The sequence below is a fragment of the Muscardinus avellanarius genome (assembly GCF_963383645.1).
Source record: "Muscardinus avellanarius genome assembly, chromosome: 8".
NCBI classification, from domain to species: domain Eukaryota; kingdom Metazoa; phylum Chordata; class Mammalia; order Rodentia; family Gliridae; genus Muscardinus; species Muscardinus avellanarius.
The window spans coordinates 50,433,851-50,461,208 of record NC_137794.1 but is presented as its reverse complement, the minus strand read 5'-3'; positions in this window follow the sequence as shown (position 1 = coordinate 50,461,208).

The following is a 27,358-nucleotide window of genomic DNA, read 5'->3' as shown; positions in this document are numbered from 1 at the left end:
ATTACAAGCATGTACAACCATGCCCGGCTTTCTGTTATGTTTCTGTTCTGAAATTTTGCCAGAAAAAACCACTGACCTTATGTTGGATCCTTCAGTGCATGATACCAAGAGGCAAATATACTTGATTTTACCAATATTGGTGATAATAGCTAAAATCACAGATTTTTCTCCTACAGTCAGATTCTGTGGCTTCCTCAGAGGTAATTAACTCATGCTGTCTGGCCTTGTGAGTGTATGGAAGGGCTTATGACTTTCCACACATTTAATATCAGTGTTTCTAGCAGTTATATCATGCTCATATCAAGTCTTCACCACACTTGTAAATGGCATGTTAATCTAGAGCTAGTAGAATTTTTTTTTCTGGAGTTATTTTGTAACTTTGAGAATCACTGCAAAAAGAAACTAAGTGCTGTTCCTGAAAAACTTTAGACATAACTATTTCAAGTTGCCCATCTTCTGATACTAAACATTGTTTAATTAGCATTTTTTCTCATAACACATAAAATTACATTTAAAGTGATTCTTCTATTTTGAGTTCTTTAGCTGCTTGATTTGTCCTATTGCAGATGGTTATAAATGAGTAAAAGGAATTTATTTCTGAAATATACTTTTATTTTCAGTATTGGAGATTGAACCCAGGAGCATTCTACCTCCAAGCTACATTCACAGCCTATTTTTATTCTTTATTTTGAAACAGAATCTTTTTTGCAGAGGGCCTCACTAAGTAGCTGAGGCTGACAACAAACTTGCGATCCTCCTGTTTTAGTTTCCCAAGTACTGGAATTACAAACATATGCTACCATGTCCAGACGAAATATATTTTGAAGACTTTACTATCCTATTGGTTAGTTACTTATTAGTACTTGTCTACTTTATGACAAAAGAAAAGTCAATTTTTTCAAACCAATGAAAACAATTAGTAAATACAAGCAATGAATAAACCAGCTGTGGTGGTGTGCTCCTGAAATGCCAGTACCTGGGACTCTAGACAGGAGGATCTCAAGTTTAGATAAGCCTCAGCAATCTAGTGAGATTCTCATTAAACTAACAAGACTCAATTTCAAAATAAAAAATGGTGGTAAGTGTATCTTGGAGGTAGAATGCCCCTGAGTTCAAATCCCAGTACTGCTAGATAAATAACAATAAATAAATAAATAAATAAATAAATAAATAAATAAAATCATTTGGTATTTTTTGGGGAGAAAACTCAAGCTGATCAGTATTTACTTTAGCTACTGTGTTTATGTAATCATAAATATCACCCATTGGTACTCTAAGTTTTTGTAGAGTAGGAATATTTTATACCATGGCCACCCTGGAACATTGATTAAATCTCTTTTGTACTTGTTACTTAAAATAAAACTTTGGTGTTAAATATAGTAAGGACTGTTCTCCAAAACTGTGTCAAAAAATCTCAAGCTCATTTCTATTCTAATGTTTTAATTAAAGTTTCAAAGTTCTTTCATGAAGTGTGGTGAGCCGCCATTGAAAGATGGCGCCGGCTTCCTGCCTCTGAGCTTGATTAGGCACATGGCTGTGCAGGAAGCAACTCCATATTTGGAGGCTAGGGTTGCGTAACACATGACGTGGTGGTGACCTGACGAGCGTGAGCCAGTGAGTGAGTGAGATGTGGCAAGAAGTGATTGGGTGAGTTAATGTTTATAATGCCCTGCGCGAGGCAGATCTTCGCCATTCCGCCATTACGAGTATCCTGAATAAACGGCTTGCAAGAAGAGCTTCGTGTCGTGTCTTAATCGCTGGTCGAGGGACGCGACAACTGGTGGCCCGTACGGGGAAAAAACAGCTCCCGTGCGTGAAGCTCAGAACTTGCTGTCGTCAGGGAAGGTGCACCGGTAAGTCCCCTGGTAAGTTGGGGGGTCCACGAAAAATGCGGGTAACCGCTCTCACCTGTGGATAAGGGGAGAGCAAATCCAGTAGAGCTGCGATCAAAGCAGACGGGAAAGTGACAGTAGAGCTGCGATCAAAGCAGACGGGAAAGTAAAAGTAGAGCTGCGATCAAAGCAGACGCGGGAAAGTAAAAGTAGAGCTGCGGTCAAAGCAGACGCGGGAAAGTAAAAGTAGAGCTGCGATCAAAGCAGACGCGGGAAAGTGGAAGTAGAGCCGCGGTCAAGCAGACGCGGGAAAGTGAAAAGTGGAGTTGCGGTTAAAGCAGACGCGAAAAAGTGAAAGTCGAGTTGCGGTCAAGCAGACGCGAAAAAGTGAAAGTGGAATTGCGGTCAAAGCAGACGCGGAAACGCGAAGGTAGAGCCGCGATCAAAGCGGACCATTTTTGAATTTCATTTTGAGCTTAGTTTTGGGATGGGGGCTTCGCAGTCTCATCCAATTTTTTTGGCTCTCCAGGAGCTACTTTATTCTAGAAGTTTAGAATTTAGAGAGTCTACTTTAGAGAAATTTTTAAATGATTGTGATAGAGCTGCTCCATGGTTTGCTGTCTCAGGTAACCTGACAGTTCCTAGTTGGGAAAAGCTTGGTCGAGATCTTGAATATGCCAAGCAACAGGGAAGCCTTAATCCCTGTGTTCTACCTATTTGGAAATTGGTCAAAGGTTGTTTAGAAGATCAAAAATATGATGATGCTATTAAGGAAGGGCAAACCGCCCTCGAGTTACTCAAAGAACAGAAATCTGAAAAGCATAAGTCAGAACGGGCAGTTAGTGAAGCAAAGGAACCTGTCTGTTCCTCACTCTATCCGAATTTGTCTGAATTTAAAGGGCCAGACTCCTCTTCTGATTCTTCTGATGAAGAAAAGGGTTCATTAAAGAAACAAATGGCCTGTGTGTCAATTCATTCAGCCTCGAAAAAATCTCGTTTGCCTAAATTAGATCCGGACTTTCCTATGCCCTCAGGTTTACAAGATCCTCCTCCTGGGCCACCGCCATCCTTACCATCCTCCACTCAGGGATCTCATAATTCCTTTTGCCCTCAAGTTTGGTCACGTGTTAGAACTGAGCTCCCGTTGGCCTTTCCTATTTTTCAAGATACACAGGGTGCTTGTTTTTATGAACCCCTTGATTTTAAGGTCATTAAGGCATTAGCAGAATCAGTTCGCATGTATGGGGTCACAGCTTCCTTTACATTAGCCCAAGTGGAAGCTCTGGCTAGAAACTGCATGACGCCAGGGGACTGGAATGGATTAACACGAGCGTGCCTCACCCCTGGACAATTTTTGGAATGGAAGGCCTTTAACATAGAATATGCCTCTGATCAGGCTGCTGCTAATGCTCTTGCTGGAAATCCTCAATGGGATCGAGATATGATTTTAGGACAAGGGCTACATGCCCAAAACCAAACCCGACTTCCTTTGGAAGTTTATAATCAAATAAATTTTTGTGCTATTAGAGCATGGAAGTCCCTTAGGAGCTCAGGGGAATCTGCTGGTAATCTAACCAAAATTAAGAACAAGTTGAGGTATTATGGCAGCTTGCTCAGCTTGGATGTGAATGGAGATATCCTGGTCTCTGTGTTACCAGCGTTCAATATGAAAACTTTACAAAAGCCGCTAACCTATCTCGGTAGTTGTCAATTTATCTTTTAGGCAACTGGACGGGAGAATTTGAAACCCAACTAGAGAGATTACGCACTGCCGTGGTCACCGTCAACTCGACTCGTGTGGACATCAGTTTGGCTGAAGGACTGTCATCTTGGATAACTCGTGCCATGAATCATCTAAAGGAATGGGCTGAATTGGGGGCCTTGATGGGATTATTGGTTGTGGCTATGTTGTTTTGTGTCTGGTGCATTGCTCGTCTTCGCCAAAGTTTTAATCATAATATAGCCATGTTTATACAGGCCTGTGTGGCTATCGAGGCAGGACAATCACCCCAAGCCTGGCTCGCGGCAGCTAAGGCATAATGGCTCAGGTTGCAAGGCAAAGCACTGCAGCTGAGGGCACAAGTTTGGTCCTCAGGAAGAGTACGCTTGACTGCACACGGGTTAGGCACCCAAGTACCCGTCCCTAGAAAAAGGTGCCAGTGATTAATAGGGGTCAAACCTCTGCTCTTACCTGTTGCCTATAAAAACAAAAAGGGGGAATTGTGGTGAGCCGCCATTGAAAGATGGCGCCGGCTTCCTGCCTCTGAGCTTGATTAGGCACATGGCTGTGCAGGAAGCAACTCCATATTTGGAGGCTAGGGTTGCGTAACACATGACGTGGTGGTGACCTGACGAGCGTGAGCCAGTGAGTGAGTGAGATGTGGCAAGAAGTGATTGGGTGAGTTAATGTTTATAATGCCCTGCGCGAGGCAGATCTTCGCCATTCCGCCATTACGAGTATCCTGAATAAACGGCTTGCAAGAAGAGCTTCGTGTCGTGTCTTAATCGCTGGTCGAGGGACGCGACAATGAAGTGTCTAATCACTTGCCCATTTTTTAATTGGGTTATTGTTTTCTTAGTGTTGAGTTTCTTGAGTTCTTTGTATTTCCTAGTTATTAGTCCTCTATCAGAGGAGTAGGTGGCAAAAATCTTCTCTCGTTCTGTTGGCTCTCGATTGAGGTTCTTGACAGTTTCCTTTGCTGTAAAGAAGCTCTTCAGTTTTATGCTATCCCACATGTTGATTCACCTTTTAATTCCTTGTGCATTTGGGGGTCTAGTTGAGAAAGTTTTTATTTGTGCCTGTGTGTTGCAGTGTTGCACCTATGCCCTCTTCAAGTAGCCTCAAGGTCTCTGGTCTAATTTTCAAGTCTTTGATCCATCTTGAATTGACTTCTGTTCAGGGTGAGAAAGTGGGATTAATTTCCATTTTTCTACATATGGTTAACCAGTTTTGCCAACAACATTTGTTGAACAGACTATCTTTCTTCCAGTGTATGTTTTTGGCCCCTTTGTCAAATATCAATTGGCTGTAGGCATGTGGATTTGTTTCTGGGTCTTCTGTTCTGCTCCATTGGTCTATGTATCTGTTTTTGTGCCAGTACCTTGCTGTTTTTATTAAAATGGATTTGTAAGTATAAAGTCAGGTATTGTGATTCCTCCTGCATGGTTTTTTATGCTAAGAACTACTTTGGTTATTCTGGGTTTTTTGTTGTTCCAAATGAATTTAAATACTGATTTTTCTGTCTGTGAGAAATGATCTTGGAATTTAATTGGCATTGTGTTGAATCTGTAGATCACTTTTGGAAGTATGGCCATTTTGATAATATTTATCCTGCCTATCCATGAGCACGGAAGATCTTTACATCTTCTAAGATCTTCTTTGATTCTTTTTTCAATGTTTTCTAATTTTCTTTGTAGAGATCTTTTACCTCCTTGGTTAAGTTTATTCCTAAGTATTTTAATTTTTTTTGTGAGTGATTTTGAGTGGAAATATTTTCTGAATTTCTTTTTCAGTGTGTTTATGGTTGGTGTACAGAAAAGCTTCTGATTTTTTAAGATTGATTTTGTATTGAGACACTGCTGAATTTGTTGATCAGTTCTATAAGCCTTTTGGTTCAGTTTATTGGGTTTTCTAAATTTAGTATCATGTCAACTGAAAATAGTGAAAGCTTGAGTTCTTCTTTTCCTATTTGTACTCCTTTGATTTCCTTTTCTTGCCTTATTGCTCTGGCTAGAGTCTCGAATAGTATATTGAAGAGAAGTGGTGATAATGGACATCCTTGTCTTGTTCCTGTTTTTAGGGGAAATTCTCAAAGTTTTTCTCTATTTAATATGATGTTTGCTGTGGCCTTATTCTAGATTGCCTTTATGATGTTGAGGTATGTTCCTTCTATTCTGATTTTCTGTGGTGTTTTTTTTTATCATAAATGGATGTTAGATTTGATCAAATGCTTTTTCAGCATCTATTGAAATGTTCACGTGAGTTTTTTTGTCTTTGGTTCTGTTTATAAGATGAATTACCTGGATTGATTTTCATATTTTGAACTCGCCTTGCATCCCTGGGATGAACCCTACCTGGTCATGGTGTATGATTTTCTTTAAGTGGTTTTGAAAGCGTGTTGCTAGTATTTGGTTAGCAGTTTTGCATCCAAATTCATCAAAGATAAAGGCCTGTAGTTTTCCTTCCTTGAACTGTCTTTATTTGGTTTTGGTATTAATGTGATATTAGTTTCTTTGAATGTATTTGGGAGCGTTCCCTTTTTTTATTTCATGAAATATATTGAGGTGTATTAGGATTAGGTCTTCTATAAAGGTTTTATAGAATTCACTTGGGAAACCATCTGTTTCTGGGCTTTTCTTTGATGATAAGCTCTTTATTGATGTTTCAATCTTTTTGATTATTATTGGTTGGCTCAAATTTTCTCTATCTTCTTGACTCAGTTTAGGTAGGTTGTATTTATCTTGAAATTTGTCAGTTTTCTCCAGATTTTCTGTTTTGCTGAAGTATAGTTTTTCAAGGTAGTTTCTGATAATCCTCTGGATTTCTATACTTTCAGTAGTATTATCTCCTTTTTATCTCTTTTCATAATTTTGGTTGATTCTCTCCTTTTTTAGTTAGGTTGTCTAATGGTTTATCTATCTTATTAATTTTTTGAGAAGCTAGCTTTGAGTTTTGTTGATTTTTCTGTATTTTTTATTCTCTACTTTGTTAATTTCTACTCTGATTTTAATAATTTCCTGTCTTCCTCTGGCTTTGGTGTTAGATTGTTTCTGTTTGTCAAGGGCTTTGAGGTGTGTCATTAGGTTATTTATTTGATGATTTTCTGTTGTTCTTAGGTGAGCACTCAGTACTATAAATTTTCCTCGTAATACTGCCTTCAAAGTGTCCCAGGGGCTTTGATATTTTGTATCTTTATTTTTGTTTCTAGAAATTTCTTGATTTCACCTCTTATATTTTCTATGACCCATTCTTCATTCAGAAGTGTTGTGTAAGCTGGGCATGGTGGAACACGCTTATAATCCCCGCGCTTGGGAGGTGGAGACAGGAGGATCGTGTAGGTTTGAAGCCAGGTTCACTGGCTTAAGAGACCCTGTTTCCAAATAAAAATATATAAAGAAAAATAGGTCTGGGAGTGTAGCCTGGAGGTAGAAGGTTTTCCAGGAACCCCAGTACCACACAAACATACACAAAAGAAGTGTTGTGTACCCACATACACATACACATGTGGAGACTGAACAGCACTACTTTTTAATTTTTAAAAAATTTCCTAAATAAAATTAATAGCTTCAAGGTTTTCAACCAATATTATCAATATTGTCAGCATCAGACACACATTTAATCATGAATTTACTTATTTGTATTTTTGTGAAGATAAACCTGTTTACATAAATGTGCACATATAAATTTTATGTTTTATTAATGAAAACATTATTCCTTTGTTAAGTATACTGCAATAGACTAGGACTATTTAAAGTAACTTGGTTGAAAAAATTTTAAATTAAATATTCAAGTAGCTATTCTGGAAAGCAATTTGTCAAGAACACAATATTGTCAGCATTAGATACATATTTAATCATGAATTTACTTATTTGTATTTTTGTGAAGATAAACCTGTTTACATAAATATGCACATATAAATTTTACGTTTTATTAATAAAAACATTATTTCTTTGTTAAGTATACTGCAATAGACTAGGACTATTTCAAAAGTAACTTGGTTGAAAAAATTTTAAATTAAATATTCAAGTAGCTATTCTGGAAAGCAATTTGTCAAGAACAAAATTACACACAACATTGCAAAAAAGCTTATTGTCAAATGAGTCCTTTTAGTCAGTAGATATATAACTAATATTTGTCAAGCTTCAAAACTGTGCTAGGCACTGAACAAATTATTGAAGTGACTTTTTTCTATCTTCATAGCAATCCTATGAAGTATAGTTTCTCAATTCCATTTTACAGATGAGAAAATTAAGGCTCAGAAAGAGTAATCATTTGGTACATTTTTAATAAATAGTAGGTCAACATTATAATTGAGTCCAGGTCCACTACTCATTCTACCTATAATTCAGGTTACAGAAGGTGATAATTCCTTTGGGAATGCACTAATTGCATTCTCTAACACAATTAATCTATCAACTTTGATTTCAAACAAAATATAAATATGCATAGCACAAAATTATTGATCTTTATTAAGACCATGTGAAGTAAGACCTGAAAATTCCTATTTAACTCAGACACACTTGTTATTCAGCAATATGTCACTTTTTGTCATGCTTTATTTCTTTTTCTTCTTCTTCTTCTTCTTCTTCTTCTTCTTCTTCTTCTTCTTCTTCTTCTTCTTCTTCTTTTTTTCTTTTTTTTTTGGTGGTACTGGGGTTCCTGGAAGCCCTTCTACCTCCGGGCTACACTCCCAGACCTATTTTTTACATTTTTATTTGGAAACAGGGTCTCCTAAGGCTGGCTTCGAACCTGCGCAATCCTCCTATCTCTGCCTCCCAAGCACGGGGATTACAAGCGTGCACCACTACGCCCAGAGTCATGCTTTATTTCTGAATCACATATATTGAATATAGGTTGTGTGTGTGTGTATATGGGAGTGTGTGTGTATGTGTGTGTGTATGTGTGTGTGTGTGTATGAGAAAGAGAGAGAGAGAGAGAGAGAGAGAGAGAGAGAGAGAGAGAGAGCAGACAGACACTGAGGATTGAACCCAGGGGCATTCTAACTCTGAGCTATACTCCAGCTCTTTTTATTTTGAAGCAGAATCTCACTGAGTTATAGCTTTAAAGATCAAGGTTGGCGCGGTGCACAAAGGCCGGGGCCTGGTCGCGGGACCCTGGGCCCCGGGCCGAACTGCGCGTAGCACGCCAGACCCCTGGAGAAACCAGGGCCAGTAAGAAGCTGGGTTCTGGGCGGGGGTCGCGCGCAGGGCACGCCAGCTGGGGCCCGGGTCGCGGGACTCTGGGTCCCGGCCGAACTGCGCATAGCATGCCAGACCCCTGGAGAAACCGGGCCCAGAACAGAAAAAGATAAAGAAAAATATCGGAGAGGAGGTAAGAAAGCCGTTATGGATGCCAGGACACTGGAGATGCAGACAAAACTTATCTAAATGCACTGGAACTTATGGAAAAATTCGCCGTGAAAGAGGACTGCTATTTCTCTATATTGTTAAGAATCTCAGACATCACATATAAGGAGAGAGTTTAGCGGAGACCAAGGAGAAATGCGGTGTTGAAAGAGTTCTCCGCGATGGTGGTGGAGACTTGTATTCAGGAGAAGCAGAAACCGGATCTTACCAACTTTATTTTTTTGGAGAAATTACACCAAATGTTGAATACTACCATCATGCATGCTTAGGAACACTGGACAACATTCAGAGTGGAAAAGAGCCTGGGAAGGATTTGAAATGGTGGAGGCAGTGGCAATGCCAGTGGCCAATACTTGGGGGAGGCAGAGATCTGATACATTACACCAGGAACCTTTGAAATAATAACCACAGAGACAGTGATTGGAACCTGCTGAGGGGTTAGGCGGGTGCCGGGGCCAGTGGCCGACATCGGAGCTTGCTGTGAGGCAAGGCCACGACTGAGGCCTCCGTGGCCGGAATTGGAACCTGCAGAGGGGTTAGACTGATGCTGGGGCCAGCGAGGCCGGCATTGGAGCCTGCCATGAGGCAAGGCTTGTGCTAGGGCCTCTGAGGTCGGGTCTGGAACTTGCTGAGGGGTTAGGCCGGTGCTGGGGTCAGCGAGGCCGGCATTGGAGCCTGCCGTGAGGCAAGGCCAGTGCTGGGGCCCCGAGGACGGGACCGGAGCCTGCTGAGGGGTTAGGCCGGTGCTGGGCCAGCGAGGCTGGCATCAGAGCCTGCCATGAGGCAAGGCCGGTACTGGGGCCTCCGAGGTCAGGATAAGAGCCTGCCCAAGGGTTAGGCTGGTGCTGGGGCCAGTGTGGCCGGCATCGGAGCCTGCTGTGAGGCAAGGCCGGTGCTGGGGCCTCCGAGGCCGGGATCGGAGCCTGCCTTGAGGCAAGGCCAGTACTGGGGCCTCCAAGGCCAGGATAAGAGCCTGCCGAGGGGTTAGGCCGGTGCTGGGGCCAGCGAGGCCGGCATCGGAGCCTGCTGTGAGGCAAGACCGGTGCTGGGGCCTCCGAGGCTGGGATTGGAGCCTGCCCTGAGGCAAGGCCGGTACTGGGGCCTCCGAGGCCAGGATAAGTGCCTGCCGAGGGGTTAGGCCGGTGCTGGGGCCAGCGAGGCCGGCATCGGAGCCTGCCATAAGGCATGACCAGTGCTGGGGCCTCCAAGCCCAGGATCGGAGCCTGCCGAGGGGTTAAGCCGGTGTTGGGGCCAGCTAGGCCGGCATCGGAGACTGCCTCGAGGCAAGGACGGTACTGGGGCCTCCGAGGCCAGGATAAGAGCCTGCTGAGGGGTTAGGCCGGTGCTGGGGCCAGCGAGGCCGGCATTGGAGCCTGCCATAAGGCAAGGCTGGTACTGGGGCCTCCGAGGCCGGCATCAGCCTGCCTTGAGGCAAGGCCGGTACTGGGGCATCCGAGGCTGGGATAAGAGCCTGCCGAGGGGTTAGGCCGGTGCTGGGGCCAGCGAGGCCGGCATCGGAGCCTGCCGTGAGGCAAGGCCGGTACTGGGGCCTCCGAGGCCAGGATAAGAGCCTGCCGAGGGGTTAGGCCGGTGCTGGGGCCAGCGAGGCTGGCATCGGAGCCTGCCTTGAGGCATGACCAGTGCTGGGGTCTCTGAGGCCGGGATCGGAGCCTGCTGAGGGGTTAGGCCGGTGCTGGGGCCAGCGAGGCCGGCATCGGAGCCTGCTGTGAGGCAAGACCGGTGCTGGGGCCTCCGAGGCCGGGATTGGAGCCTGCCCTGAGGCAAGGCCGATACTGGGGCCTCTGAGGCCAGGATAAGTGCCTGCCGAGGGGTTAGGCCGGTGCTGGGGCCAGCGAGGCCGGCATCGGAGCCTGCCATAAGGCATGACCAGTGCTGGGGCCTCCAAGCCCGGGATCGGAGCCTGCCGAGGGGTTAAGCCGGTGTTGGGGCCAGCTAGGCCGGCATCGGAGACTGCCTCGAGGCAAGGCCGGTACTGGGGCCTCCGAGGCCAGGATAAGAGCCTGCTGAGGGGTTAGGCCGGTGCTGGGGCCAGCAAGGCCGGCATCGGAGCCTGCCATAAGGCAAGGCTGGTGCTGGGGCCTCCAAGGCCGGCATCAGCCTGCCTTGAGGCAAGGCCGGTACTGGGGCATCCGAGGCTGGGATAAGAGCCTGCCGAGGGGTTAGGCCAGTGCTGGGGCCAGCGAGGCTGGCATCAGAGCCTGCCATGAGGCAAGGCCGGTACTGGGGCCTCCGAGGCCAGGATAAGAGCCTGCCGAGGGGTTAGGCCGGTGCTGGGGCCAGCGAGGCCGGCATCGGAGCCTGCCGTGAGGCAAGGTCGGTACTGGGGCCTCCGAGGCCAGGATAAGAGCCTGCCGAGGGGTTAGGCCGGTGCTGGGGCCAGCGAGGCTGGCATCGGAGCCTGCCTTGAGGCATGACCAGTGCTGGGGTCTCCGAGGCCGGGATCGGAGCCTGCCGAGGGGTTAGGCCGGTGCTGGGGCCAGTGAGGCCGGCATCGGAGCCTGCTGTGAGGCAAGGCCGGTCCTGGGGCCTCCGAGGCCGGGATTGGAGCCTGCCATGAGGCAAGGCCGGTACTGTGGCCTCCGAGGCCAGGATAAAAGCCTGCCGATGGGTTAGGCCGGTGCTGGGTCCAGCGAGGCCGGCATCGGAGCCTGCTGTGAGGCAAAGCCGGTGCTGGGGCCTCCAAGGCCGGGATTGGAGCCTGCCCTGAGGCAAGGCCGGTACTGGGGCCTCCGAGGCCAGGATAAGAGCCTGCCGAGAAGTTAGGCCGGTGCTGGGGCCAGCGAGGCCGGCATCGGAGCCTGCTGTGAGGCAAGACCGGTGCTGGGGCCTCCGAGGCCGGGATTGGAGCCTGCCCTGAGGCAAGGCCGATACTGGGGCCTCTGAGGCCAGGATAAGTGCCTGCCGAGGGGTTAGGCCGGTGCTGGGGCCAGCGAGGCCGGCATCGGAGCCTGCCATAAGGCATGACCAGTGCTGGGGCCTCCAAGCCCGGGATCGGAGCCTGCCGAGGGGTTAAGCCGGTGTTGGGGCCAGCTAGGCCGGCATCGGAGACTGCCTCGAGGCAAGGCCGGTACTGGGGCCTCCGAGGCCAGGATAAGAGCCTGCTGAGGGGTTAGGCCGGTGCTGGGGCCAGCAAGGCCGGCATCGGAGCCTGCCATAAGGCAAGGCTGGTGCTGGGGCCTCCAAGGCCGGCATCAGCCTGCCTTGAGGCAAGGCCGGTACTGGGGCATCCGAGGCTGGGATAAGAGCCTGCCGAGGGGTTAGGCCAGTGCTGGGGCCAGCGAGGCCGGCATCGGAGCCTGCTGTGAGGCAAGGCCGGTGCTGGGGCCTCCGAGGCCGGGATTGGAGCCTGCCCTGAGGCAAGGCCGGTACTGGGGCCTCCGAGGCCAGGATAAGTGACTGCCGAGGGGTTAGGCCGGTGCTGGGGCCAGCGAGGCCGGCATCGGAGCTTGCCGTGAGGCAAGGCCGGTGCTGGGGCCTCCAAGGCCGGGATCGGAGCCTGCCGAGGGGTTTAGCCGGTGTTGGGGCCAGCGAGGCCGGCATCGGAGACTGCCTCGAGGCAAGGCCGGTACTGGGGCCTCCGAGGCCAGGATAAGAGCCTGCTGAGGGGTTAGGCCGGTGCTGGGGCCAGCGAGGCCGGCATCGGAGCCTGCCATAAGGCAAGGCTGGTACTGGGGCATCCGAGGCCGGGATAAGAGTCTGCCGAGGGGTTAGGCCGGTGCTGGGGCCAGCGAGGCCGACATCGGAGCCTGCCGTGTGGCAAGGCCGGTACAGGGGCCTCCGAGGCCAGGATAAGAGCCTGCCGAGGGGTTAGGCCGGTGCTGGGGCCAGTGAGACCGGCATCAGCCTGCCTTGAGGCAAGGCCAGTAGTGGGGCATCCAAGGCCGGGATAAGAGCCGGCCGAGGGGTTAGGCCGGTGCTGGGGCCAGCGAGGCTGGCATCGGAGCCTGCCGTGAGACATGGCCAGTGCTGGGGCCTCCTAACCCGGGAACGGAACCTGCCGAGGGGTTAGGCCGGTGCTGGGGCCAACGAGGCCGGCACTGGAGCCTGCCGTGAGGCTAGGCCGGTGCTGGGGCCTCCAAGGCCGGGATCGGAGCCTGCCGAGGGGTTTAGCCGGTGTTGGGGCCAGCGAGGCCGGCATCGGAGACTGCCTCGAGGCAAGGCCGGTACTGGGGCCTCCGAGGCCAGGATAAGAGCCTGCTGAGGGGTTAGGCCGGTGCTGGGGCCAGCGAGGCCGGCATTGGAGCCTGCCATAAGGCAAGGCTGGTACTGGGGCATCCGAGGCCGGGATAAGAGTCTGCCGAGGGGTTAGGCCGGTGCTGGGGCCAGCGAGGCCGACATCGGAGCCTGCCGTGTGGCAAGGCCGGTACAGGGGCCTCCGAGGCCAGGATAAGAGCCTGCCGAGGGGTTAGGCCGGTGCTGGGGCCAGTGAGACCGGCATCAGCCTGCCTTGAGGCAAGGCCAGTACTGGGGCATCCAAGGCCGGGATAAGAGCCGGCCGAGGGGTTAGGCCGGTGCTGGGGCCAGCGAGGCTGGCATCGGAGCCTGCCGTGAGACATGGCCAGTGCTGGGGCCTCCTAACCCGGGAACGGAACCTGCCGAGGGGTTAGGCCGGTGCTGGGGCCAACGAGGCCGGCACTGGAGCCTGCCGTGAGGCTAGGCCGGTGCTGGAGCCTCCGAGGCCGGGATTGGAATCCTGCCAAGGGGTTAGACCGGTGCAGGGGCCAATGGCCAGCATCGGAGCCTGGCGGGAGGCAAGTTCACTCCTGCGGCCTCCAAGGCTGGGACCAAAGCCAGCTTAGGGGTTAGACCGGTGCAGGGGCCAGTGAGACCAGAACTGGGGCCTCCCATGAGGCGAGGCCGCTGCTTGAGCCAGTGAGGTCTGGATCAGTCCACTGAGTAGCCAGGCCACTACTGGGACCATCAAGAGTGGGATCGGTACTTGCAACGCAGCATGCACAGAGAAATATCGCAGAAAATATAAATCAGACACTTCTCTTAATCAGCAATAACTAGGAGGAAAAGGGCAACAGGAAGAGGTTGAGCTATAGAAAGGGCTCTATAGTGAATCAACTAATGTGACCAATCAGAGGGTATGTAATGCTGGAGGACGGAGCCTCTTTAAAACGCAGGAGGTACATAAACAAATGTATCAAAGTAAATCACCAAAGAAGCGTGGGATGGAGGGAAGGGGAGGGAATGGGATGGGGGCTGGAGGAGGGCTAATTGGATGATGTGTGCTTGTATATCCTCTCAAGTCTTGTACTCCAATGTGATTGATATATGACTACAATGCATCAATTTAAAAAATAAATTAATAAATAAAAAGATCAAGGTTATTTTTGATATCTATTATATGAATGTAGACTTTTGTAAAGATTACATTTCAATATTTATTAATCCTGAAAATAAGAGTGGGCATAATGGTTAAATACTAACTATAGTCTTCAGAAGAAATGAGGGATGATTTTATGTTTATGTACATTATTTATTGTTTGTCATACATATACAACCATATAAAGTTAATTCTTTTTTTCATTGTAGATTTAACAATTCTCTACAATTATTCTGTTTCTTTTAAAAATGCTAGATAGAATTTATGCATTCCTAGTGTGTGTGTGTGTGTGTGTGTGTGTGTGTGTGTGTGTGTGTTTTGCTTTTTCTGAAAAAAAAAATGGTCATGGTAAACTCTGTAAACCTGATATCTGGAGTCAAAATAAAGACAAATAGCATGACATTCTTTACTAGTAACATTAATATTTTTAAACTTCTAGTATATCATGGGCATCAAACATTGGATGCCTGCCCAACTATATCAAACACTGGCTCTTTCATACTAATGATACATATTTTCTATGGACAATATTAAAAATCTTGTTTGACATCCTTATACCAGTATTATTACTTTTCAGCACAAGAACATATGTATTCCCAGTGTTAAATAATTCCTTTATACTAGAGTAAGAAACTACAAGAAAATGTACTTGAGCAAAGGCATGCAAAAATTAACAGTTTTTGATAAACATATATTTATATATTTAATTTTCTATATGTTTCTGAAAATTTTGGTCATGTGGAGAGCTCTAAAATTTGATATAGAAGACCATCCTTAAATGTTATGTTTCTTTTATAATTTAGTATTTGTATTAAGTATTTTTCTTTTGATTCATAGACCTTCATATTTATTAAAAGATTTATTAAATTTTAATTATGTTTCCTTATGGGCTTTCTTCTGACCATTTAATATAGATGAATTCTTTTTTTTTTTTTTTTTTTTTTGGTGGTACTGGGGTTCCTGGAAGCCCTTCTACCTCCGGGCTACACTCCCAGACCTATTTTATATTTTTTATTTAGAAACAGGGTCTCCTAAGCCAGCGCGCGCCGCTGGCTTCGAACCTGCGCGATCCTCCTGTCTCCACCTCCCAAGCGCGGGGATTACAAGCGTGCGCCACCACGCCCGGCCAATATAGATGAATTCTGTTATTGAATTTGGCCTGTATTTTTACTCAATTGGCCAAATATCTACCAATGTCCTAATATTTGGCCTTCTATCTTTGAGATATAATATTAATCTCAAAGTATTTTTTCTAAGAAAATGATCATTTCTTCTATTTCTACTGTTCAGTTTTGTCAATGTAAGTAAATGGTATTTTTATTTATCTCTTTTCTCAGCAAACATACTCATAATTATTCCATATGCTTTTATTTCCTTTATACCACACATCTAGTCCAACAAAATTTATTTTCTTTAACCTGTACCTGCATACATTTTACAATGTTTGATACTACAAAGCTGAACAGGGCAAATTGGTTTTTGTCATTGGGGCACACGAAGCAATGTTTAGTCAGTCTTCCTGCTAAAATTTTTGTCTTTTTATAGTCTAATATCTGCAATAAATTTTGTTCAATGTTTTATAAGCCTATATCAATTTAGACAAATCCAGTAGAGAATGCTCATGTTCCAGTTTGCTTAAGAGTCCTAGTTCATTCCTATTCAGGGATAATTATTAATTGATCCTTTTTTTCCCTCAAAAGTGCCCTTGTTTGGATGAAAAATTGTATACATATCCCACTTCAATGGATTCTGGTTGCAATTCATGTAGTGAAAATTTATCCTTCTCTCCTGGGCCTAGAAGGTCTGACATGATCCATGACTGCCCACTTTGTGGATTTCATCCCAGCTTCTTTTTTTCTTCATTTGATAAATTTTAATAACATTGAACTTTTTCTTTATTTTTAAAGTTAGTTCAAACTAGTTTTTACTTATTTCTTTGCTCTTGATTTTTCCCTCTGCCTAGAATACAGTTTTAGTAGATCTTTACATGATTTTATTCTTCTTAGAAAAGATCTGTTTTTTTTTTTTTTTTTTTTTTTTTTTTTTTTTGGTAGGTTTGGGGATGGAACCCAAAGGCATTTGGCCTCTGAGCTACACCCACTTCCCTATTTTTTATTATTTTAAAACCGGGTCTCACTGAGTTGCAGAGGGCCTCACTAAGTAGCTGAGGCTGTCCGCGAACAGTGATCCTCTGGTCTCAGACTCCTGAATGTTGAGATTACAAGTGTGCGCCACCACGCCCGGCTATAAAAGACCTTTTTATCGCTATCATCCCTCAATTACCATCCAGCTATTCTTTCATAGCCTTGGCCTATTTTTATCTTATTGAAGATATTATATTTATTCGTCTATATCATTTTTATTTTTAATTGAGGTTATTGTACTTATTTACATTTTTTGTTAATATTTTTTCTGTTGGAATGTAGCTTACTAGAATATAGTTTTCAAATAATAAAAAAATAGGGCTGGGGGTATAGGTTGGAGGTATAATGACTCTGGGTTTCATCCCCAGTTTTGCTAAAGAGAGCGAGAGCGAGAGTAAGAAATATATAAGTTGAGAGCTTTATCTCCAGGACTTAACTCCAGCCAATATTACTAGCTTTATAAATATTTATTGATTCCATGAATTAATTTAGAGATCCAGGAACATAAACACCACCCCCTTTATACAAGAAATTATTGGTATAAAGCAGTATATTTTGAAACCTTGAATAAGCAAATATATAGAATATGTATTCTATATGTTTTAGGCCATTAGAATAACACATTTGGAATTAAATAAAAACGTGATAAAAATGTGAAAAAGTGATCTTTTTTTTTTTTTTGCTTTTTTTTGTTTGTTTGTTTTGGTGGTACTGGGGTTTCTGGAAACCCTTCTATCTCCAGGCTACACTCCCAGATACCTATTTTTTATATTTTTGTTTGGAAACAGGGTCTCTTAAGCCAGTGAGGCCAGCTTCGAACCTACGTGATCCTCCTGTCTCTGCCTCCCAAGAGCGGGGATTACAAGTATACGCCACCATGCCTGGCAAAGTGATCCATTTTAATGTGTTTTAAAAAACAATTCTCATCCGTTTTTCTCCCCTTCCTCTTCCTCATGTTTGGCTTAGTGATTGACATTGATATGTTTGTTAAAGTACGTCATGTGCCTTAGAGAATTTTTCTCTTCCACCCTCCCATCCCCTCAGTTATGTTGCCTTATTTGCTCATATCTCCTTCTTCCTCCAGAGTTTCATCTATGACCCATTTTCTCCCTACCTTCCACATATTAGGGAGAGCATCCGACTTTGTATTTTTTGTGATTGATTAATCTCACTTAGCATAATGTCCTCAGTTCCATTTATTTCCCTGTAAATAATTGTATTGTGTTTTTTATGGCTGAGTAAAATTCAAATGGCCAATAAATGCATAAAAAATGCTCAACATCATTAGCAATCAGAGAGATGCAAATCAAAACTACCCTGACATTTCACCTAACTCCAACTAGAATGGCAATCATTCAAAACACAAACAACAACAAATGCTGGCAAGAATGTGGGGAAATGGGAACTTTACTACACTGTTGGTAGAATTTCAAATTAGTGCAACCACTTTGAAAAAGGATTCTCAGAAGAATAAAAAAAACTTACCATATGATTCAGCAATACCACTTCTATGTATCTACCCAAAAGAATGGAAACCAAACTACCAAACTAATGCATGCGTCTCTAAGTTCATAGCTGCACAATTCACCATTGCAAATTATGGAACCAGCTAAGATGTCCATCAACAGATGAATGGATTACAAAACTGTGGGATATGTACACAATAGAAAATATTGTCTTAATGGGTAGTCAATAAAAAGCATGATCTTGAAGCATGAAAATAAAAAATTCTATGCAAAATCAACACTTCTTATGGCTGACAAGTGAGGTTAATTGAATCTGCTTACAGACTGAAGTTTTTTTTTTTAATAGTTTTAAGTATTAGGTTGAAAGCAGAAGGCAGTGATGCAGCTATTTCTTAAGATGTACATTTAACATTGTAGAAAGCAGTAATTTGAATACCTAATAATTTAGAAACTTTAAAATTTAAAACTGGAAGCAACCTTTAATATATTACAGTCTAACCTTCAGTTTGCCACCCACATAGGTTAGGCAAGAACCCAAAATGATATAATGACAGAGTTTAAAGTAGAATGCAAACACTTGAATTACAGTTTATTATTTTAAAATTGTAATTAATTTACTCTGCTATTAAAAGTTTCTATCATCATCTTTATTTTTTCTATTATATAGCTCCCATCTTAGGGAAAAATGATAAAATTTTAAGAAGAAATACCACTGAGTTTAATAAGTTATTAAACAAATATTAATAAACAATTAGTGGATAATTTTTCTTTAAAACTTTTACTCCATTTTCTTCTTCTCCTCTCCGTCATTCTCATCTCCATCTTTCTTACTTTATTATTATGGCAAAATATGCATGGCATAAAATTTAACATTTCAACAATTTTAATTGTATAATTCAGCGGCACTAGGTACATTCAGTGTTATGGCTGAGTAAAATTCAAATGGCCAATAATGCATAAAAATGCTCGACATCATTAGCAATCAGAGGGATGAAAATCAAAACTACCCTGAGATTTCATCTCACTTCAACTAGAATGGCAATAATTCACAGTGTTCTATCCACAGATATTGCCAATATCATCCTCCAGAAGTTTTTGCATTTTCTAAAAGAAACTCTTGATGTCATTGATGATTCTAGCTGGCTGTGGTGGTACATGCCTGTAATCCTAGTACTTGGGAGGTTAAAAAAGCAGGATGCTCCCAAGTTGGAAGCCCTCCTCAGCAACATAGGGGGAATCTCAGCAAACTCATGAGACAGTTTCAAAACAAAAATTTAAACAGAATTTTCATTTTCTTTCATGCCTGCTCTTCTTATTTAATTTAATCAATATGACAATATAAGTAAACAATTCCATTATTAATTCACTTTTTCAGGTAAAAATAAAGTTAATCTAAAACATATGATAATTAGAGTAAATTTTTTTTCCTGGTATATAGCTTCTTTCTTTGATGGCTTGGCACCTCAAGGAAACCAAAATATCTAGACATCATCTAACCATAAGTTATGTAGAAACATTAGTAACTCTAGTTAGAATTGCAATCATCAAATATATAACCGATAATAAAATGCTGATGAGAATGGAAAAAAGGCAGACTTCTTAACTGTTGGTAGGATTGTAAATTATTATAATCACTGTGGAGATTAATATTGAGATTCCTCCAAAGACTAGAAATGTAACCACTGTATGATTCACCTACACTACTCAGTATCTTTTCTGAGAATTATACTACTATAGTGACGCATGTATATCCATGTTTATAGCAGCACAACTCACAATAGCCAAGTTAGGAAACCAACTTAGGAGTCTATCAAATGCTTTTTCTCTGCATTATTGAGATGTAGAATGTACACCCAATGGAATGTTTTGTTTCTCTCTAAATCATAAACTCTGTGATAGAAGGTACCATGTGTATCCGGATCATCAGTGTATCTTTGGAAACTTGTATAACTGCTGTCTTTAAATTCATGTATTGATTAGCAAGTGAGTAGGTAGACTGACTTATGAGTGTGGGTTTCACTTCTATCTCAATTATTTTCTAGTTCTTATGATGTCATTTCCAAAATTTCTTAAATTCCATTACTTTATTTAAAATAAGGCAAAATTACCTACTCATAAGGTTTGAAAGATCCAGAAAAGAACACTATAAAATACAAATACTATTAATTTAATAAGAAATAACATGGTGATATAGGTGAGTTTAGAACAGATTAGGCTGGTGGTTTTGTGTAATTATAAGTAATTATTTATTTTAAAACAAAATTCTTTGATATGTACATTTTAGATACCGAGCTTTAGGAATGATAACAAATCATTATTTACCCCCAAAATGAGTTCCAGATAAACTGATAACCTTATAAGGGAAATTAAATAGCTTGGTGTAGTGGCACATACCTATAATATTAGTACTTGGGAGGCCAAGACTGGAGGATTGCTTGTTTGAGGCCAGTATAAGCAACTTAGTGAGTCCCTCAGCAGCTTAGATAGACTCTGTATCAAAATAAAAATTAAAATAGGGCTGGAGGTATATCATAGAGGTAGAACACCCCAACCTCATTCAGTAGCATTCAGTAGCAGAGAGAGAGAGAGAGAGAGAGAGAGAGAGAGAGAGAGAGAGAGAGAAGAAAAATGAAGAGACGAAACAAGACTTTTATAAATGTGAATTGAAAAGTATATTTTGGATCACAGCTCAAATTAAGCATAATAATCCCTAAGTTACTGTAATGATAGGCTTGCAAGTTTACCTTAATATATGTAACCACATAAAGAAAGAACAGTCTTAAAGATAAAATTTTTCAAAAAGAGAGATATGATATTACTTTAGCAAGAACCTAGTTCTTTCTTCCAAATTCTTCTGTACTCAACTTGAGAAGTAGATTTCATTGAAAAAACTAGAAGCTTAATTTTTATGTTCTATTTTTATGTTTGGAAATGGAAAGAAAATTTACAATTACACAAGGAAGCATTTAAAATTAATCACAAAAATTGCCATAATACTGTGGAACTCTTTGCCTTGTTAACTAGACATTTTGCCTCTTTTTCAAGAGCTCTCATGCCCAGCATTTACACTGATCCTTGTGTATTTTCTTGGGTTAATTGTTCAAATGTTTAGATTTTTGATTAAAAAAACTTTGCTATTAAGGATAATATGTTAATCATAATAAATACAAACTTTCACTTTACCTCAATTTAAAAATTTATCCTTATTCTGATTTCCAGTTGTGATAATGCCCAATCATATGCTACAATATAGTTCTTGAGAGCTTGAGCAAAGATCTTTGGTGGCACCATGTCACCTTAATTTTAAAATAAAGCTTTAAGAAATGATCTAAATTTTAAAATGATAATTCTCTAACTTTCAAATACTTAGGCATAAATTAAAATTCAAAAATATTATTTATTTACTGTTGTCAATAAGACATTTAAGTCTAAAGTCATTTAAATATAACAGAAGGTTATATCACTTTGTTTTTAACCTCTTTCTTATGCTTGGTTAGTTCACTTGGAATCTTTTGTAGAACCAGTGTAGACATAATATTGAAACATGGGCTGCCATCTACAGAAATATAAGTTTTTCTAGCACATTTAGATAAATCAAATCATCTCAAATAATTAATGTGTTTTATTTCATAAAGCATGTAATGAAAATAACAAAGCAGGTCCTGCAACTTGTAGTCAGCAAAACTAGTTTATTCAGTTCCTAGAGGAGTTACGATAAAAGAAATCATGTTCCCAGACTAATGACAAAGGCAATATTTCAAAGAAGGAAGCTAGAAAAAGAATCATATTTTGGTTTTTAGACTATGATAATGCTCCTTTACTTTATCTTAGGTTCAAAGAATACATGATCTGTGAGAATTCACTGAATGGTAGGAAGTATCACAATATGTTTGCATTAGTTTCTATTATGCTGTAACAAATTACTCCAAAATTCATAGGTTAAATTAACACACTGTATGCATGGGTTGAAATATCACAGTGAACCTCATTAATTGTGTAATTTGTACATGCTACCAAAAAATTTATTTTCATATAGTTCCAGAGCTGGTAAATCTGAAATGAGTCTGTATGGTTGTATTAGCATGTTTCTTGTCTTTTACAACTTTTAAGGATCATCTTTATTCCTTAACTTAAATCTGTTTTTCTCCAACCTACATCTTCAAATCATTGCTGCATCATCTTCTCTTACTGACAAGTCTGACTCTGAGATCCTCTTATAAGGACTCTTGTGACTAAATTGGACTCATACAGGCAATCCAAGAGAATTTTCTTTCACAATCTTTGACTAATCACATATGTAAAGTTGCTTTTGTCATATAAAGGAGTATATTCAGGGGTTACAAATATTTGGACATGGAGATCTTTGAGGAAACATTATGCTGTCTACTACAGTGTTTACCATTTGAGAAGACAAGAATGCACTAGAGAACAAACTTTCCAATGAATTATTATATTTATTATGTGACATTGAAAGTATATTAACTTCCCATAGAATTAAGAACTATACCTGCTACAGGCATTGTCTTCAAATCCTGAATCCCTGTGTCTCTGTTGAAATCCAATATCAAGTTGAATAAGGGACACAGAAGCAGAGGCTACACTCTTTCTGAGGATTAAGAATTACCTGCTGACAGAAGTTTTAGTCTCATTCTCTCCAAATTACCAGCATCTTGTTCTGTCTGTATTTCAGTTAAGTTGTAAAGTAAGTTACAGTAGGATCTCCATTACTTGTATATTTCTTTATATTGGGAAATCATATGCTTAGGGCACACCTTTGGGCCCAAGGTGCTATTAACACACTGAAGCTTACACTGATATTGTCTAGTGAGAACCAAAACTTTGGCTACGTGTTCTTCACCAGATTTTTTAATTCTATCTTTATCTTTAATATTTTCTAAGTCTTGAATAATGTATATTACTTTAATGGTAGAGAACTATGCCCATATATTTATACTGAATTTTTTTATAAAGAACCATGACTCCAAAGATCTATTTCTGACTTTGGTCCCCAACTCTTTTCAGAAAGATATAGCCAAAATTTTTAATGACTTAGTCAAATGTTTTGCTTTTCTTACAGGTCCAGACATCTTTGGTAGATTTGAAGGTCTTTTTTCTTTTATTATCTTGTTTTTGCCTTAGATTTTTTTCTCAAAATGATCTCACTAGATCTTATGTTATAAAATCTCCAATTACAATAGATATGAAGTTAAAAATCTCTAGTTCTTTTTATTTAATTTTTTTTATTGGTGCATTGTAGCCATACATCTTAATTAGGTATGAGAGTAGAGCCATACATGCACACATCACTCAATTAGCCCTTTCCCAATTTCCATCCCATTCCTTCCCCCTTCTCGCCTTCTCATGTTTAACTTAGTGATTGACTTTGAAATGTGAATGTACATCATGTACATTAGGGAATTTTCCTCTTCACCCCTTTTATCCCCCTCTGTTAGGTGACCTTATTTGCTCATCTATAGATTCTCCTTCTTTGTCTAGAGTGCCTCCTATGACCCTATTTCTTCTTAGGTTTGATAGTAGTAGTTTTGATTTGCATCTCTCTGATTGCTCTATTTCTTTTTAAATGTTAACTCCATTCAAGTTTCCCTTCAGCTTCTTTAGCTGAATAATATCACCTATTTTAAGCAATTAATAAAAATTAAGTGGATGTTAGAATTTTTCAGTTGTTACATCATATAACTACATTATATTAAAAAAATTACCAGGTTAAGCTGGGTGTGGTGGCCCACACCTGGAATCCCAGCATTCAGGAGACTGAGACTGGAGGATCGCGGTTCGCAGACAGCCTCAGCTACCTAGTGAGGCCCTCTGCAACTTAGTGAGACTCAGTTTCAAATTAAAGAATAAAAACTAGGGCAGGGGGTGTAGCCCGTAGGTTGAATGCCCCCAATTCTGACCTCAGACCTTCAAAGAAAAAAAAAAACAAGGTTAATCCCTTTGCTGTAAATTTACTAATCATGTTATCTATAAATATGATTAGTGCCTATCTATTTCATCAAAATCTTTGGTTTGGCCCCTGTACAGCCTGTATATTTTAATCAATGTATATACATATAGTATATGGTATTGTGAAAATATTTACTATTGTAATTGGTCTTTTACAAGTGAATGTAAAAAAATCAGTGTAATTCTGTTACTGTTATAACAAAATTCCTCATTGATCATTTATTTCACACTGAGTTTATACTCCATTACATTGGTTTATAAAAACAAATCACAAAAGCTTTTGAACTTATCAGTGTTACCCATTTTGAATGTGTATTATGATGTATTATGATTTCTAAGTTATAACAAAGTTAAGAAAATACATTTTAAAGGCAAACAAGTAATCTTTATGATAGATATTTGTTCATTGTATATAGTTATACAAATTTTAGATCATCATGATAATAATTATTTAACTTTTACATACAATTTATTAGTAAATTGTAATTGTATAACGAGTTCAAAGTGATACATTCATACATGCATACATGTGTTGTATTTCCCTCTGCATCTTTCTCTGCTTCCAACTCCCTCCCTATACATGTTAGTTAGAGTGGTATGATATCTTAATATATGTAGAGAACATTATTTCAATTATTATCTTCCTCAAGCCTCATTTTCCCCCTTCTTATCTCAATCTTCTTTCACTATTTTACTTGTTTCTTCCTGCTATGAATAATTCTATGAAAGATGAGCCTGGGGTGCTAGTAGGCAGAATTTAATTTTAGAGGAGAACCTCAGTGGGGTTCATATTAGACAAATCCAGCAGCCATGTTTCACATGTTTCTAAATCTGGCCAGAATGCCAAAGCACAGGACTTCCCAGGAGAGTTTTCATTGGTCCATATGCATGGGGCCCGCCCACAAAACCACAAAACTGAGGTTGGACAAAGATCTGATTGCTACCACATAGGTAAAAAGGTCATGGGAAAGTTTTGCTCACTGGTTGAATTAAGATCTTTTTAATAAAGGAGTGTTTTATGCTACCAGGTCTCAATGAATGCAGTATAATAAAACAGGTGCAGACTCAATGCACTTCCTTAATGAAACCAACTCATTTCCCACACCTCTCCAGTGTCCTTATTCTTACTTAATTCGAGGATCAATTTCACATGCTGGAAAGGAAGGGACTCTCAGTGTAAATGGACTATGAACATGAAGCACTTCTTTACAAGGATAGGTTTCTGGAGAATACCAAAGTCAAGAAATACTTTTTTTTTTTTTTTGTACTGGGGATGGAACCCAGGGGCATTCTACCTCTGAGCTACACCCCCTGTCCTATTTTTTTATTTTTTATTTTGAAACAGGATTTCACTGAGTTGCCAAGGGCCTCACTAAGTACTAGCTGAGGCTGTATTCAAACCGCAATCCTCCTGTCTCAGCCTCCCAAATGCTGGGATTACAAGCATGTGCCACCATGCCTGGCTAAGAAATACTCTTAACTATTGTAATTTCACTAAAGTTAAAAACATAAAAGTTTGTTCCATCAAGAAAAGACAGCCTTTCTATAAATTTTTCTGAAAATAGTGGCTAGCCCTATGTAGAAAAATAAAACTAGATTTTTATCTCTTACCTTGCACAAAAGTCAACTCAAAATAAATCAAAACCTAGGAATTAAATACTTAACAAAATTCAGTGAACAATTGGCAAATGAATTAAATAGGCTGTTTCCAAAAGAATTAAATAAAAAACTTTGTAAATCTAGAAAAAAACAGGTTAAACACTCCAATATATAGGTATAGGCAACAACTTCGGTCTCAGTAGTATTTCTAAAGCTTAAGTTATAATACAAAAACTTAATAAATGACATGGCATCCAATTAAAAAATTTCTGTATAACAAAGAAAATAAGAATGTGAATAAAGAGCCTACAGAATGAGAGAAAGTCTTTGCCACATGCTCTTCCAAGAGAGGATTCATATATATATATATATATATATATATATATATATATATATATATAATCTTAAGTACTTAACAAAAGTCAATGAAGAATTGGCAAATGAATTAAATAGGATGTTTCTGGAAGAAGTACAAAAGGCAAACAAAAATATTAGAAATGTTCAACATCTTTAATAATTAGGGAAAGGAAATAACTTCACTGAGATTTTATTTCACTTCAATTAGAATTACAACGATCACAAAGACAAATAAAAAGAAATGCTGGTGAGGATGCAGAAAAAGAAACTTATAACACTGCTGATGAAATTATAAATTGGTATAAAAACTACGGAAATCATTAACAAATCTTCAAAAAACCAGAAATGGAACCGCTATAGGATCCAGCTATTTTAGTTCTTGATATCAATCCAAAATAATTAAAGTCAGCATACTGTAAAGACACATTCATATGCATGTTTATAGCAACTTAATTAAAAATAGCCAAGTTATGGAAGCAAAGTAGGTATCTGTCATTGGATGATTGAATAAAGAAAATGTGTTACATACATACCATGAAATTTTACTCAGCCATAAAGAATAAAAGTATGTGATATGTAGGAAAATTGTTGAAACTGGAGACAATTGTGTTAAGTAAAGGAAGTCAGACTCAGAAAGACAAAGGTTGTGTTTTTTTTCTCATATATAAAAGAGACAGAAAAAAGAAAAAAATAAATCTCATGGTAATTAAGGTAGAGGAAAAGGATTGGGAGGAGGCAAAAGAAGAGGACTGGGAGGTACTAGGAAATGAAATTGGTCAAATTATGTTATGTGTATGTATGAATATGTGATAATGAGTCTGACTCTTATCATAATTATTATAGATCAATATTTTTAGAAAATAAATATAGAAAGCTTCTGTACATGAACCATAAATCCACTAAAAAATAAATTTAGAAAACAGTTCCACTTAGGATATCCCACAAAATGATAAAATACTTAGGAATAAACTTAACCAAGAAGGTAAAAGACCTCTACAAAGAAAATTATAAAACATTGAAAAAAGAAGTCAAAGAAGAGATCTTGGAAAGTATCACTGGAGATCTTGGAAAGTATTAACTGCATTTACATTGTAACCATAAATTCTTAAATTAAAAGATAAGGATACAGAATAAAATATTTAGATAGACTTAAAGCACATAACAAATACTTTATGGAGTTGCACAAATTTAATAGCACTATAAAAATATAGACTGTAAACATGAAATGAACATTAAACTCATTCCTGCCTTTGATACTGAGAGCAATTGGAGTAAAGGGAATTCAAAGGTATGAGCACTGGGGCTTAAATCTACCTTGTCTCCTATGTATACTACATTTCATGTGCATGGGGAAGAAATTCTACTGATGGGGCTAAACTGTGACTTGTATTCAAACGGAAACCTAACCTGGACATCTACCTAACTATTGTCTGTAAATTTTGTATATTTTAAACAGGATATAATATTGAAATTCAGTATGTGGTATTGTCCTAGATATGTCTCTGGTCTATAATACCTCATTCCTTGAGTCCTCCAATTACGCTATTGGTTGACTGC